Source organism: Musca autumnalis, unplaced genomic scaffold (genome assembly GCF_047663935.1).
Source record: "Musca autumnalis isolate F117 unplaced genomic scaffold, ASM4766393v1 scaffold_3, whole genome shotgun sequence".
NCBI classification, from domain to species: domain Eukaryota; kingdom Metazoa; phylum Arthropoda; class Insecta; order Diptera; family Muscidae; genus Musca; species Musca autumnalis.
The window spans coordinates 67,455,704-67,469,946 of record NW_027411866.1 but is presented as its reverse complement, the minus strand read 5'-3'; the positions used below and the strand labels follow the sequence as shown (position 1 = coordinate 67,469,946).

The 14,243-nt window shown below is 37.4% G+C and overlaps 1 protein-coding gene across 1 annotated transcript in view; it reads right to left on the bottom strand.

The window, feature by feature from the left end:
• dtn (transmembrane protein 132C dtn) overlaps window positions 1-14,243 on the bottom strand; it is a 444,998-nt gene that overhangs the window by 413,841 nt on the left and 16,914 nt on the right. The gene's annotated exons all lie outside the window — the stretch shown is intronic.

Below are 14,243 nucleotides of genomic sequence, written 5' to 3'. Positions count from 1 at the left end.
AATGCTATTATTTAAAAAAAGGTGCGGAGGCTATTCAATTGCAAAGACAGTCTTACAGAACCAATATTTTGTGAAAAATATGATAGTAACATACATTTTTTGAGGTTTATGACGTTTACTACTTTTTATACATTTTCTACGTGTATATGACGTTTTCAACGTTTACAACTTTCTGACCGTCGAAAACCTAAAAAATCATCAGACAGACCATCTCTGTATAACGCCCCATATAAAGTACGCGTCTGTTCAAACTTCGTATAAACCATTGCAAAATGTGCTAGAGATATATTTGAACCCTCTTAATGTAAACCACATATAATTATATCTTGAACGTTAACGTTACTGAATTGTACTACTTTCACGTCTCCTCTTTGCTCTATGTTTTTATCTTTGCTTTACCAGTACTCTTCCCTTTGAATAAAAATCACTTCTCAAACGCACACCGACTGGTAAGCATCCCTTCTCGCCACTCACCCTTTCATACTTGGATTATGAAAAAATTCTAATCCAATTGTTTTATTTCTCATCTCTTATCACCGCTAATTATTCCTCATTGGCTTGGAGGAATAATTTATAACTAAAATACAGTCCACAACTCTTTGATGTTCCTGTTGGATGTATCTTCGGTTCGTCTCTGCACCTTCATCAAAAACCTACCAACAAAACATCAACTTTGTTCATGAACTCAGAGGTAGACATTGTTCTAGTCCAGGAACCTTATATATACAAAAATAAGGTCTCTGGACTGAACAATGCCAACTTCGAGGTCTTCGCATCGTCCGAAGGGGACAAGGTGAGGACCTGTGTGGTAGGTAGGAAGAACCTCAATCTAATCGTTCTATCTAATTATAGTAATGGAGACATGTGCACGGTGCGACTGGAGAACGGTAGAGAGAAGGCCACTCTCCTGTCCTCAATCTACATGCCATATGAGGACCCTGATCCACCAAATCAGAGGGTACACAGGCTGCTAAAGGAGAACCTGGGCGTTTGTAACGTAATCCTTGGATGTGACGCCAACGCCCACCATTTTCACGGGGGCAGCAAAGATACAAACACTAGAGGTGAGTCGATTTTCAATTTTATATTATCTTACAATCTAAGAATATGTAATAAAGGAAACGACCCTACCTTTAAAATTAGAGACAGGGAGGAGGTCATTGATCTAACCCTGTCAAATTTAGATGATTCTGTCGTCAAGAACTGGAGGGTATCCAACAAATGATCATTTTCGGATCATATGAGGATATACTTTGAAATCTCTTTCGACGGAGTCCGCCAAAATCCTTATAGGAACCCGAGAAGGACGGACTGGGGCAGGTTCACTAATCTGACGAACCATCAACTGACACTCTCCGGAAGGATAGAAACAGTTGCTGAGCTTAACAGTAAGGTGTCCAACCTAACAGAAATCCTTCTTCGCTGCCATAAGGATGCATGTCCATTAACTTATCCCGGGAAGAAATCCCAACCGGAGCACAGAGGATGAAATCATTGATCTAGCGGCGCGAAAGTCAAAAAATCAAAGTATAAAATTGCGAAATGTTTTCCATTATATCGATTACAGACACTCTGCTGACTAAGATTTTGTTTTTACTTTTTTGTTGTTGTAAATATTCACTCAGTTATTCAGTGTCAAGTGCAAGAAATTTTGGCGGATCAGATTTTAATAAAATTGTTGCTAAAAACCTGATCTCATATTTGTTTAATTGTTAAATAAATTCGTAATAAAACTAAACAAAGTTTATTTTTTATTGATAGGGGAGGGTTTAAGTTAAATTAAAATAAAATGTTTGGGGCCTGAAGTTACATAATTATAAAGCAATAAATTTTCAAAAATTATTATTTTTTTTATGTTTTTAGTGCAATATACTTTTGTTGGATGGAGCGTAACTACAAAGGTCCACCGAGGTTCGGTCCAGTTATTTATTTAATAATTAAGTTGGACTCCCTAGATTCCGAATAACCAAAATTTAGCTGCAAATAGCTGCAAATCTTGCTGATAAATGGTCTTGAAAAATAGCTTAAATCCTCAAAATACCCAAAATCTGTCGGTACGGGTTTATGGGGGCTATATCAAAATGTAGACCTATGTTCGCAATTTTTGGTGGAGAATTTTTGTGTCCACTGGGAACCCCAAATACCAAATTACACCTAATTTGGTCGGAAAATGTAGCTTTAAATCCCCAAACTACTGAACGTCGGGAGGTACCTTAAAAGGGGCCTACACCCAAACGTGCACCTATGTCCACAATTTTTGGAGGAAAGGTTTAGTGATCACTAGGAACCCTAAGTACCAAATTACAACTAATTTGGAAGGAAAAGGTGGCTTAAATCCTCAAAATATCGAATATCAGGAGGTACCGTTATATGGGGGCTATACCAAAATATTTGCCTATGTTGTTCATATTTAGTCCATAATTACCCACAGACACAGATAGAGTTTGTTCAAAATTTCAGAAAGATATCTTTATTCGTTTCCAAGTTATTAATTTCGCGCCGCTAGATCAGTGGTTTCGACCACTGTGCGGTGTGGTGGAACAAGGATCTTGGCGAACTGCGGAAAAACCAAAAAATTGTACAACAGGGCGCACTCGACGAAACTTGACAGTGACTGGGAATAGTATAAAGCGAGTTTCAACAAATACAAGAGTGAAATCAAGCGCGCCAAAAAGAAGTCATGGGTTTGTTTCTGTGAGTCTGTAGAAGGGGTAAACGACGCTGCCCAAGATACTCTCGAAGGACCCCAAATCCATTGGTAGTGTAAAAAAACCGGACGGCACGTGGACAGACTCAGGTCTTGTGACTCTAAACCTTCTAGCTGAGACCCACTTCCCTGACTGCACGGACGCCAGTAACCTTCACATTGAATGTGAAAACTTCCAAGTCCTAGAGTCAGTGGACGAGAGAGACAGTAACTAGAGGTACTCCCTAGGGAGGTGTACTCTCACCGCTGCTGTGGCTACTTGTGATAAACAATATTTTGGCGGAATTCGACAATCAGGGCATCAAAGTTGTCGCATACGCGGATGATGTGGTTTTACTAATAACTGGCAAATTCTTTTCCACAATTTCGGAGCTTATGCAAGGAGCCTTATCAAAGCTGTCCCGTTGGGCCACCACAAATGGCCTTGGTGTAAATCCAACGAAAACAGAACTGGTATTGTTCACCAGAAAGCGTAAGCTCGGCGACTTCATGCCACCAACATTCAAACCTTAGGTTGAATCAGCAGGGGAAATTCAGCGACTACTTATCACCAATCCATAGATTTGATGATTTTGAGGTCGTTATCCCTAGTAGAGATGACTGGATCCGTAGTAACCCTCCTCTGGACGGTCTGGCTTTCTATACAGACGGTTCCAAGATGGAAGAAGGTACCGGAGCTGGCGTCTACTGCGAAAAGCTTTGCGTCGAATACTCATATAGGTTGAACAGCGACTGTAGTGTTTTCCAAGCAGAAATCTTCGCGATCAAAATGGCCGCAGAGTTGATAAAAAGTCTGGATGCTGAAATCTTTGAACCGGTGACTATCTTCGCTGATAGTCAGCCGGCTCTTAAAGGCATCAAATCCCCCAATATCAAGTCTAATCCCCCAATATCAAACGAGAAGGCAGATGAACTGGCAAGACATGGATCTCAATCAACAAGTCAAGCTATCACTGATTCTATCAAACCACCCATATGTCACGTTTTTCGGAAGGTGGAGACGTTCTTTGAAGAACAAGCCAAGGAACTATGGCATAATGAACCAAGGTGCAACGTGTCAAGGGCCATTTGGCCGACTCTTTCAACAAAGAGAACAACTTCACTTTTAAGTTTGAGTAAGTCAGAAATCAGGGTATTGACGGGAGTCATTACCGGCCATTGCAGCATCCGAGCTTTTATCGGCAAATGGCAGGATGATGGCGTGGACTATTGCAGGCTCTGTGAATATGAGGAGGAAACGGAGACGATTGAGCATATTTTATGTCGTTGACCGATGTTAACTCGAAAGCTATGTAGATTAACAGGAATATGCTTTCCTCCAAGCTTAACCTTCTACTCAAACATGGAACCAACAATCACAAACAACATCATCAAAAATCTGAATTGGCTGGGACGGCGCGACCCATAAGCGTAACTACTTCTCTGACAGTTTTCCACCATCACCAAATAAACCACCCTCCCTCTCTTTCTTTATTATATCTTCATTATTTTTTCCTTTTTAATAATTCATTTATTACTACTCTTTTCTTTATTCTTTTCTCTTCTCTTGTCTTTTCAGATAATTCTGAACCTCTTTTTTATGGATGGACCGAAAGGTCTCCGAGTGGCGTAGTCAATATATATATATATATTGACTACACATCCCCAAACCTAACCTAACCTAACCTTATTCACGTCATTTTAATATATTTGAATGTATTAGTCCCATTTGACAACAGAATGGGTTGTAACTTTGTATTTTGTGTTTCCAGAGGCTAAAAAACATTTCTACCATAAAATGTTTATATAGGTCCACGTTTTGATATAGCCCACATAGGACGATATCTCCCGATTTTCGGTATTTTAAAGGTTTTGGCCTCAATATTACACCGAGATGGCCTCAATATCACACCGTTCCCTTGAAAATTTGTAGGTATAGGTCCACGCCATCATATAGCCCCCATAGAACGGTACCTTCCGATTTTCGGTATTTTGAAGGTTGTGGCCACATTAATCCACCAAAATGGCTGAAATTTGAGGTGAAGGGTATAAAAAGTTCGGTCCGACCGAACTTAACGCTTTTCCTACTTGTTAGTTTTAAAAAATGTTTTTTCCATCGATAATTTTTTTCAAATGTAGTAATCCAAGAATTTTTAATTCATTGACGTATGGAAAAGTTATATTGTTGACTGTAATGTTGTGTGGATGGCAATTATATTTTCTGCAGATGTGGAGAATAGATGACTTTGAAGATGATATTTTTGCTCCTGAAATGTACACAAATTCATAATTTAGGAGATTATTTTTTAAAGGGTATCATTTGAACTATTGTTGTCTCTGGCAATGGCAATGGTAAATTTTATTGTACTTGTTAATTATGATGCTTATTTGATTAAAATCTATTTGAAAAAGGATTGCTGAAATAGGTGATCCTTGTGGTATGTCATTTTTAAGGTGAATCTCTTTGAGAGATAATTATTTATTTTAACTGGGAAAGTTCGACCTGTTAAAAATGATTTAATAAAGTTTAACATCTTAGATTCACAGCCCCATGATGTTAATGTATCAAGAATAACGTGCAATAGATTTCGAAAAGGGTTTTGATCGTGTGGGTATCAAAAGACTTTTCGAAATCTATTGTAAGTATAGATTTATGGTTTTTGGCTGATAGAGCTTTTGTTGCAAAGAAAGCTATATGGAGTAAAGCGTCATCACATCCTTGTTTTGCCCTAAAAGCCACTTGGTTGGCTGTTATGAGTTCCCTGGCTTTTAAGAACCATGCCAGGCAATTTGAAATAACATGTTCGAGTAGTTTTGAAATACATGGCAACAATGATATTGGTCTGTAGCTGAAAAAAGGTTTTTGGTTATGTTAGGTTTTGAGATCGCGACAACAATTGCTACAATTGCTGATTTCCATGAAAATCTTACAACTCCTGTGTTGAATACGAGATTGTACAATGAAAGAAGTTTATCCTTGCTGTAATTGGAAAAGTTTTGTAGCATAGTCTATGTAATCCGATTATGACTGGGTGTATTTCCTTTAGCTTTATTTAAAGCTATGACTAACTCAGAGCTGATTATGGAGGTCTCTATAATCATTGCAAGTCTGTTCCTTGCTTTATTAGGGAAATTGTTCGAAATATAATTTTTTGACTGACCGAAATCTGGAAAAAAATAGAATCAGCAGATTCTTTGGACCATTGTTGACCAAAGAAGTTGGCGATGTCAATTGGATCGTTAAAAATGTCATTATTCGTTTCCATTGCTGTAAAAACCTGTGATGTGTTTCGGTTTGATATTCTATTTACTTTGTTCCATATGTTAGATAGAGGGGAATCTCTATTGATGGAGCTGGTAGGTTAGGTTAGGTTAGAGGATGTGCAGCCACTAAATGTGACTGCGCCACTCGGAGACCTTACGGTCCATTGTGATCATCCTTTAGAAAAGTGGAGAGAGATAAAGATAGATAAGAGAGATATAATAGAAATAATAGAATAAATAGATAAATAAGAATGAAAAGAATTAAGAAACAAATAAGAAACAAGGTAGGCAGAATAATCGAAAAAACAAAGCGTTACGCATTTAGGTTGCGTTGTCCCAGCCACTTTAGATTTTTAACGATGTTGCAGATTACAGTAGGTTCCACAGTTGAGTAGAAGGTTAGAGACGGCGGAAAACGAACACCCACTAGTCTGTGTCGTCTACGAGCCAGGGCTGGACAACGACACAGGAGGTGTTCGATCGACTCCGACTCCTCCTCATCCTCACAGAGTCTGCAGTAGTCATTAACATCACTATCCCATTTAATGGTAAAGGCCCTGACATAGCAGTGTCCAGTGATGACTCCCGTCGTTACCTTCACTTCCGCTTTGCTCAGGTTCAACAGCGAATTCGTTCTTTTGGCTGACAGAGACGGCCATATGGATCTTGCCACAATGCACCTAGGTTCATTGTACCACAATTCACTGGCTCTTTCGTCAGAGAACGCTTCGACTTTTTGGAAAAAGTGACAGATGGGTGGTTTGATGGAGTCAGTGATAGCTAGATCAGCGGACTGTGATCCTCGTCTAGCTAATTCATCTGCTTTTTCATTACCCTGGTAGTCACGATGTCCAGGTACCCGACATAGCCGAAAGCCGTTAGTTAGCGCATCCAGAGCTGTTCTACACTTGAGGACGACGTCGGATTTGATGTTGCAGGATTTGATGGCTTTAAGAGCCGCTTGACTATCCACATAGATAGTCACCGGTTCAAAGATTTCTGCATCCAGGTTTTTAATCAATTCCGCCGCCTTCCAAATCGCGAAGATTTCAGCCTGGAACACACTACAGTTGCTGTCTAGCCTGTATGTGCGTTCAAGTGATAAACTTTCACAGTAGACACCGGCACCGGTACCTTCCTCCATCTTGGAGCCGTCTGTATATATAGCCAGACCGCCCAGAGGGGGGTTACTTCGGTTCCAGTCGTCTCTACTAGGTATAATGACTTCTATATCGTCAAATCTCAAGACTGGTGATATATAGTCACTTATTTTGCCACAATGGTTCACAAAGCTGGTAAAACGCATAAAGCAGATAGCCTTTGCTTTTTTCGATTTGTATCTAAACTTTGCTTTAGATTTCTTATAACGATTTGAATTGTCGAGTGATAGGCCATTCCGGAATATACGAAAATTTTCTGACTTTGTCTTGACGGTATGCAGGCTCAGGTTCCACCAAGGGACGTATAGTGTTTGTTATTGCTTTTTTTCATTTGTATATTTAATGAAACTGCTTTCTCAAAACATCTGTTTGCCAATTCATTTTCGACCGTAGCTGCATTTAATTTTTGAGTAAAAATTCAAACTGTTTTAAATTGTTCAAGAAATATGTAAAGTAGTTGGAAGCATTACAGAGAATTATTTAACTACATTGGTATACTTATTGTCCAACATATTTCAAAATATAAAACTAATGAACTAGTTGGGCTTTTTGAGCAATTTTATGCATAGTTCTTGTTAAGTTTTAAGGTGTTGTTTAAGCGTTTAATCGGAATTTTAGGCCGTCTGAAAGTGTTACTGAGGTCAGATAAATACGTTTATTTGTATTTATTGAACGTTTGTAATATATTAGGTCCAATATTTTGGCTTATAAACAACACCCAGAAAAAATATTTTTGCGATATTTTGTTTTTGAAGTTTTTTATAAGAGCGATTCAACAATAAAATGTAAACCCGTTGCTTATTTTTGTGATTTTAAGTGTTTGTATATTTTCTCTAACACGTTTTTATAATTAACTTTTCTGAAATTCATAACAATTACAAATTCTTGATTATGTTTGAAATTTGCAATAAAAAACTATGTATATCAACAATTTTTTATGATATAATTTCTGTTCCACCGCAGTGTAGTAAATGTCTATTGGACAAAAGGATTTTTCTGTCGAATTTTTATGTTTTGTTCCACCTTTCGAATGTTAATAAAATCAAGATTATTGAGCTTGAGGTCAATGTTTATATTTTACTAGCTGGACCCTGTGCGAATAAGGTAAAATATATTTTGACAAATTTATTCGTAGGCAAATTTTCGTCACTCATTGCAACTTTCATTAAAATCGGGTATATAAAGCGGACGAAAATATATATGGGAGCTATATCCAAATCTGAACCGATTTCAATATAATTTGAAAAATTTATTTCTAGACCCAATTCCGTCACACATTCCAAATTTCACTGAAATTGGACAAACATAGCGTGTTTAATGCATAAAATACATGAAATCGGACGAAAATATATCGAGCCCTTCCCGCGAAAAAGGTGTAAGCGACAAAAAGCTAATTTTACAGGAGACGGTTTTTATTGAATAACTTTTGATATAACCAAAATTGTTTATTCAAATTTGGTATAGTTCTGTTATTAAATCCTATTTACTGAAAAAATAAAAAAATTGTGGAATATCTTCAATATAACGGTAGTTTGTGTCGCTTACATCTTTTTCGCTGTCACGCAATCAGGCTTTTACCTAGAGAAGTGGCGGTTACATCAAAAAAAATATTTGAAACAAATCATTTTTAGAGTAATTCTTATCTACAATTTAAAAACAAAGCACACTAATTTTATAGCAAGTATTTATTCGAAGAATTATAAGATTAAAACGTATTTCTTGTAATATAGTTGAATAACGACATGGTATGTAAATGTGCAATTTGATGTAAGCGACAATTCGCTGTCACAAATAAATGTACACAAAAAGCAAAAATGGCGCTTACATCAAAATTGTTTTTGCTCTAATTTCGTAACGGTACATGGCTGAGTTCTAAAAATTTGGGAGATGGTGTGTTGGAATATTCTTCATAGATTTCCGTAAAAAAACGAAAATCGAAAAAATGTCGCTTACATCTTTTTCGCGGGAAGGGCTCGATATATAGGCGCTATATCCAAATCTGAACCGATTTCAGTTCTACACCATTTTAGACCGATTTATTTGTAGACCAAATTCCTGCACACATCCAAAATTTGGAGCCATTATCTGTTACCATTCTATAGATATTTGCATAAAAAATCTAAATTTTTTGGGGGTACCTACGATTCTGATGCTATATCTCCGTATCAACGCGGAAAATTTCAGGAAGATCGGTTCAGCGGTTTTTGAGTCCATAAACTTCAAACAAACGTACAAACATTTTTCTACTTTATATATCGTCTGCTCCGTCGGAAAAGGTCGTAAGTCCACTTTTTTGGAAATCGCGTTTTTGTTACAGGATGATAGTATAAGGGTGCCACCGTGGTGCAATGATATGCACGCCCGCCTTGCACGCAGAAGGTCGGGGGTTCGATTCCCCGGCCAGGCAACATCAAACATTCTTCAACGGTGGCAACATACCCCTCAGTAATGTTGGCGACATTTCCTGAGTATTTCAGCCTTGTAAAACTTCTTCGGACTCGGCGATAAACTGTAGGTCCCATATCATTGAGCTAACTATGAATCGGGGTGCACTCATTGATATGAGAGAAGTCCCCTTGTCCCGTATGGGATGTTGTGGAACAATGTTTTTTTATACCCTATACCACAATGTGGAAAAGGGTATAATAAGTTTGTTTTCCCAAAAATTCATGTAACGCCGCGAAATATTCGTCGTTGACCCCTCATGTGGTATACCAAACTTCATATCTCGACGAGATAAAGCGATTTAGCGATGTGTGTCCGTCCGTCCGTCCGTCCGTCTGTCCGTCCATTAAAAATTGTAATCAAGCTAGAGGCCGCAATTATGGACCGATTGTCACGAAATTTAGTATGGAGGTCGGGTTTGGACCAGAATAGAACTGATTAGTTTTTGGCGATGATCGTGAAATGTTAAAGGGATGAAATGGACCAAAAACAAAATTTTTGCTCGATTTTGTAGCCGCTCTGTAGGTCGCAATAATAGTCCGATCGGCGCGAAATTTTAAACGTAGTTTTGGTTTGAGATGAAGAAGTAGCGTGCAAGTCAACGGTATGATCGGATAATATTTAGCGGGTTAAATTGATCAAAACTTTTGTGTGAAAATTGGTAAAATTTCTAATGCACATCTTATAACTTTATCCCAAGAAGACGCGTTTAGTGGTATAGGGTATCACATGGTCGGCCCCGTCCGACTATAGTCTGTTCTTACTTGTTTTTTTTTGTTTTTGTTATGATAGTACAAGTCAAAACACGTCGTATGATACAAAGAAAATGGTAGTATGTCGAGTTTTGCCCTTGTCGGAAAAGGTCGTAAGTCCACAAAACGTACAAATTTGAGTACGAAAAGGTCGTAAGTCCACAGGAAAATGTATACTTTCAAATAATACTACAGCTAATGTAGTTCAGCTATAATGTTTAACGTCATCCATGGTTGGGGTACAATGTAAAGAACTAGCCTACACCTTTGGATGATAATCCGATTATATTTGGCGGAGCCTGTAGACCAAACTTTTGAACAAAAATGTGATTAAATCTATATTGCAACGAAAATTTACATTTGAAATCTATTTTCCCATATAAGCGAACTGATGGATGGACTTCTTGCATTTTCTTTGATACAAATTGGGATGCTGTATGTGTTCAAATACCCCATATATTAAAAAATTTGTAAAAAAAATCAAAAATTGTACTGTTTTTACAATCGTTGCATCTCGATACGTTTAACTATATGCATGTCTTTGTATAGCTTATATAGCTCGTGGTTCATACGACGTCGATATTCACCGTCAACGCAAATCGGCCCGTAGATCTTTCGAAGAATTTTCCTCTCAAACACACCAAGCACTGCCTTATCTGCTTGCGCAAGTACCCATGCTTCGGAGCCATACATTAGCACGGGTAGTATCAGCGTTGTATAGTGTTATTTTTGTTTGACGAGATGTGGCTTTGTTTTTAAATTGCTTACTTAATCCATAGTAGCATCTGTTGGCCAATACAATTCTTCTTCTTATTTCACAACTGATGTTGTTTGTTGTGTTTATGGCAGTGCCATTGTGTTTATGGCAGTGCCATTTCTTTTGACATTTGCATCTCGTATTACCTTTTCCAGCAAAATGTTGAATAGGTCACACGAAAGGCTGTCTCCTTGTCTGAAACCTCTTTTGGTACAAAATTCTTCGGAGAGGTTCTTTCCAATTTTAACTGAGGACCTATTATCAGTTAGAGTCATCTTACAAAGCCGGATGAGCTTTGCGGGAATACCAAATTCAGACATTGCATGGAATACCTTTGCTTTATAATCGACAAAAAGGTGAAATGTGTCGATCTGCATCTCTTGGGTCTTCTCTAGGATTTGCCGCAGGGTAAATATCTGGTCAATGGTGGACTTGCCAGGTCTAATTACAATTAGTGGCTGCAAATCCCCTAACCTAACCTAGTCGAAAAGTAGTGCAGACATGTTCAAAGTGGTTGATCTCCAGATAACTTTTCAACCACTTTATAGTCAACCTACAAATAATCGATATATTATCAAACATATTATCAACTGGTTGATAAAAGTCCAACAGGGATACAACAACAACAATTATTCCGATATCAACGCTTTTTGGCACTTCGTGTAGGTTGAAACTAAGAATGTGTGAAGCAGTGTTTGATACCACACCATCAGTAAATCTCGTAATTTTTTGCAATCAACAACACCTTGTGACTTTAAACCATTAATATTTTTTCTGGGGAAATGTCAGTTAGCAGATTCAGCTTAAACATCCTTTAACAATATTTAACAATGCGGTATCTACGATCCCATAATAGTTTCCTCAAGAGGAGGAAGCCATGTTAAAACACTAGCAGATATTACTTATGAGTTCTTTTGTATACGAGAAAAAAATTACGAAAAAAAATAACGATTGTTGTTGTTGAGAAAGTTTACTGTGCGCTCTTGTTTAGAATAGTAGACCGTTCACAAAAAGTGTTGAGAGTAAACTGATCAAGGAATATTTAAAACCACATTAGCTTGATTTTTTTTTAAACATGTGTTTTGATTTGCGTTGTTTCGCATAGCGGTGAAGTTTGCCAGAACCAAATATTAACTACTATTAACTATTTTGTGAGATAATTAAAAAATTGAGTATTTGGAGGAAAATGTGTTTTGTCTGATATATAGATTGAAGGGATGCCACACGCTAGTCAATCACACACGTGTACAAGGTTTCATCGGCAACAATTTAGCAGTAGTAAATTGATAATTGTGTAGCTCAAGTGAGCATCAATTGTTTTAAAGATATGAATACTATGTCCGAAGTCACACGCAGGGCTTCGGAGTCGAGCCATTTTTGGTCAGACTCCGACTCCGACTCCAGTCCAATTTTTTTCTCGACTCCGACTCCAACTCCGGAGTCGACTCCGAAAATAGATAAAATAAAATTCACAACTTAAATTACAGTCATTTCATTTTGAACTTTAAAGATACATTACATTGGGAGGATACCAAAACATAGACCTATATTGTTCTTTTTTTTCGTTGACAATACGGAATACAAAGTAACAAGCACTTCAGTATACTTCACACTTCAGAACATGTAGCAAAACCCTTCAAAGCAACGGCAATCGGACGGTATCATTACAAGGTTTCTCTACCTAAACACCAACATACGAGTATATTTACAATTTACCGAATTCGACTTATGTACCCAATGAGACTCGAAATATCAAATTACCATAATTACTGTCCGGTAACACTCTTTGTAATTTTTTGAGTTATGGAAAATAAACGATATTTTAACACTCCTTAACATACACTTTCGTGGTTAAGGTTACTTGAGGTTCACATTTTTAGGGTTTTTTATGTTTTCACGATTTTGCTTGAAAACGGTAAGTCCTATCGGAATAGGGCTAAAGAAAATGTTGTTTCTGCAAAAATTCACTAGAGGATTGACCTTTATAATTTGTTCGTAGGTTTTACCATTTTTGAGATATAGAAGTTAGGTCAGATTTTTAGGTTTTTATTGTTAGGTTTTCACCATTTTGCTTGGGAACGGCAAATCTAATCGAAAATGGACTGGAGAAAATCATATAGCTGTGGAAATTCTCTACAAAACTGACTTTTGCAATATTTGCCTAGGTTGTACCATTTTTGAGATATATAAATTTAAGTTGGTAAATTGTAGTCATGGTATAGTTTTATAAAGAGGTGATACAGTCAGTGCATTGTCCCAATTTGAACTACCATATCTCAAAAACGGTAAAACCTACGAAAATATCATTCAGGTCGATCTTATAGAAAATTTTCACTGCTACAACATTTTCTCTACACACATTTCCATAGGACTTGCGGTTTTCAAGCAAAATCATGAAAATTTAAAAAACCCCTATAAGTGTGAAGTTTGACCGCTATTTATTAAAAAAGTTTCAGTTTCAGAATCCGAGAAAACTTCTCAGGTGTAAGCTCCTTCCATTTAAATTTGGTTAAGGGGCACCGTGGTAGGTCTTTCGTAGATTTCCCTTAAAGTACTACAAGGTCTTTCATAGAAGTCCATCATGTTCTTTTACAGCAGACATAAATAAATTCTAAAAAAAACAAGAGAAGGCCAGTGATTCTTCCTTAAAATGACCTGTAAATCTTCTAAAAGATCTTCCCCAAGTATATTTGGAGCATGCAAACACTATTTCAATCAATTGACCCAAAAATGCTTTCGATATGCATTTTGTAGTCAAAATAGAGATTAAAGCTCTCGGCACATACAGTCCGTTTAGTGACACATTGGGACACGCGTTGTCCCAAAACAGTTAAATTATGTTTAACTTTAATGCGTCAGCCATATTGTTGTTTTTCAAAAAACTTGGCTTCACTTACACTTTTTTCATGTGGTTGTTGTAACGCAACGCACAACGCACCGTATGTGCCGAGCGCTTAAGAGTTTTTTTAAACTATGATCATTTAAATAAATTAAATTGATTTGACAAATGTTGATAAAAGTAGAACAGATTGTTGTCCGGAGTCGGAGTCGAGCTTTTTTTCACGACTCCGGCTCCGACTCCAGCAAAATTTGCTAGACTCCGACTCCAGACTCCGACTCCAACTCAGACTCCGAAGCCCTGGTCACACGTACAAAATTTGTCGTAATGTATGTATATT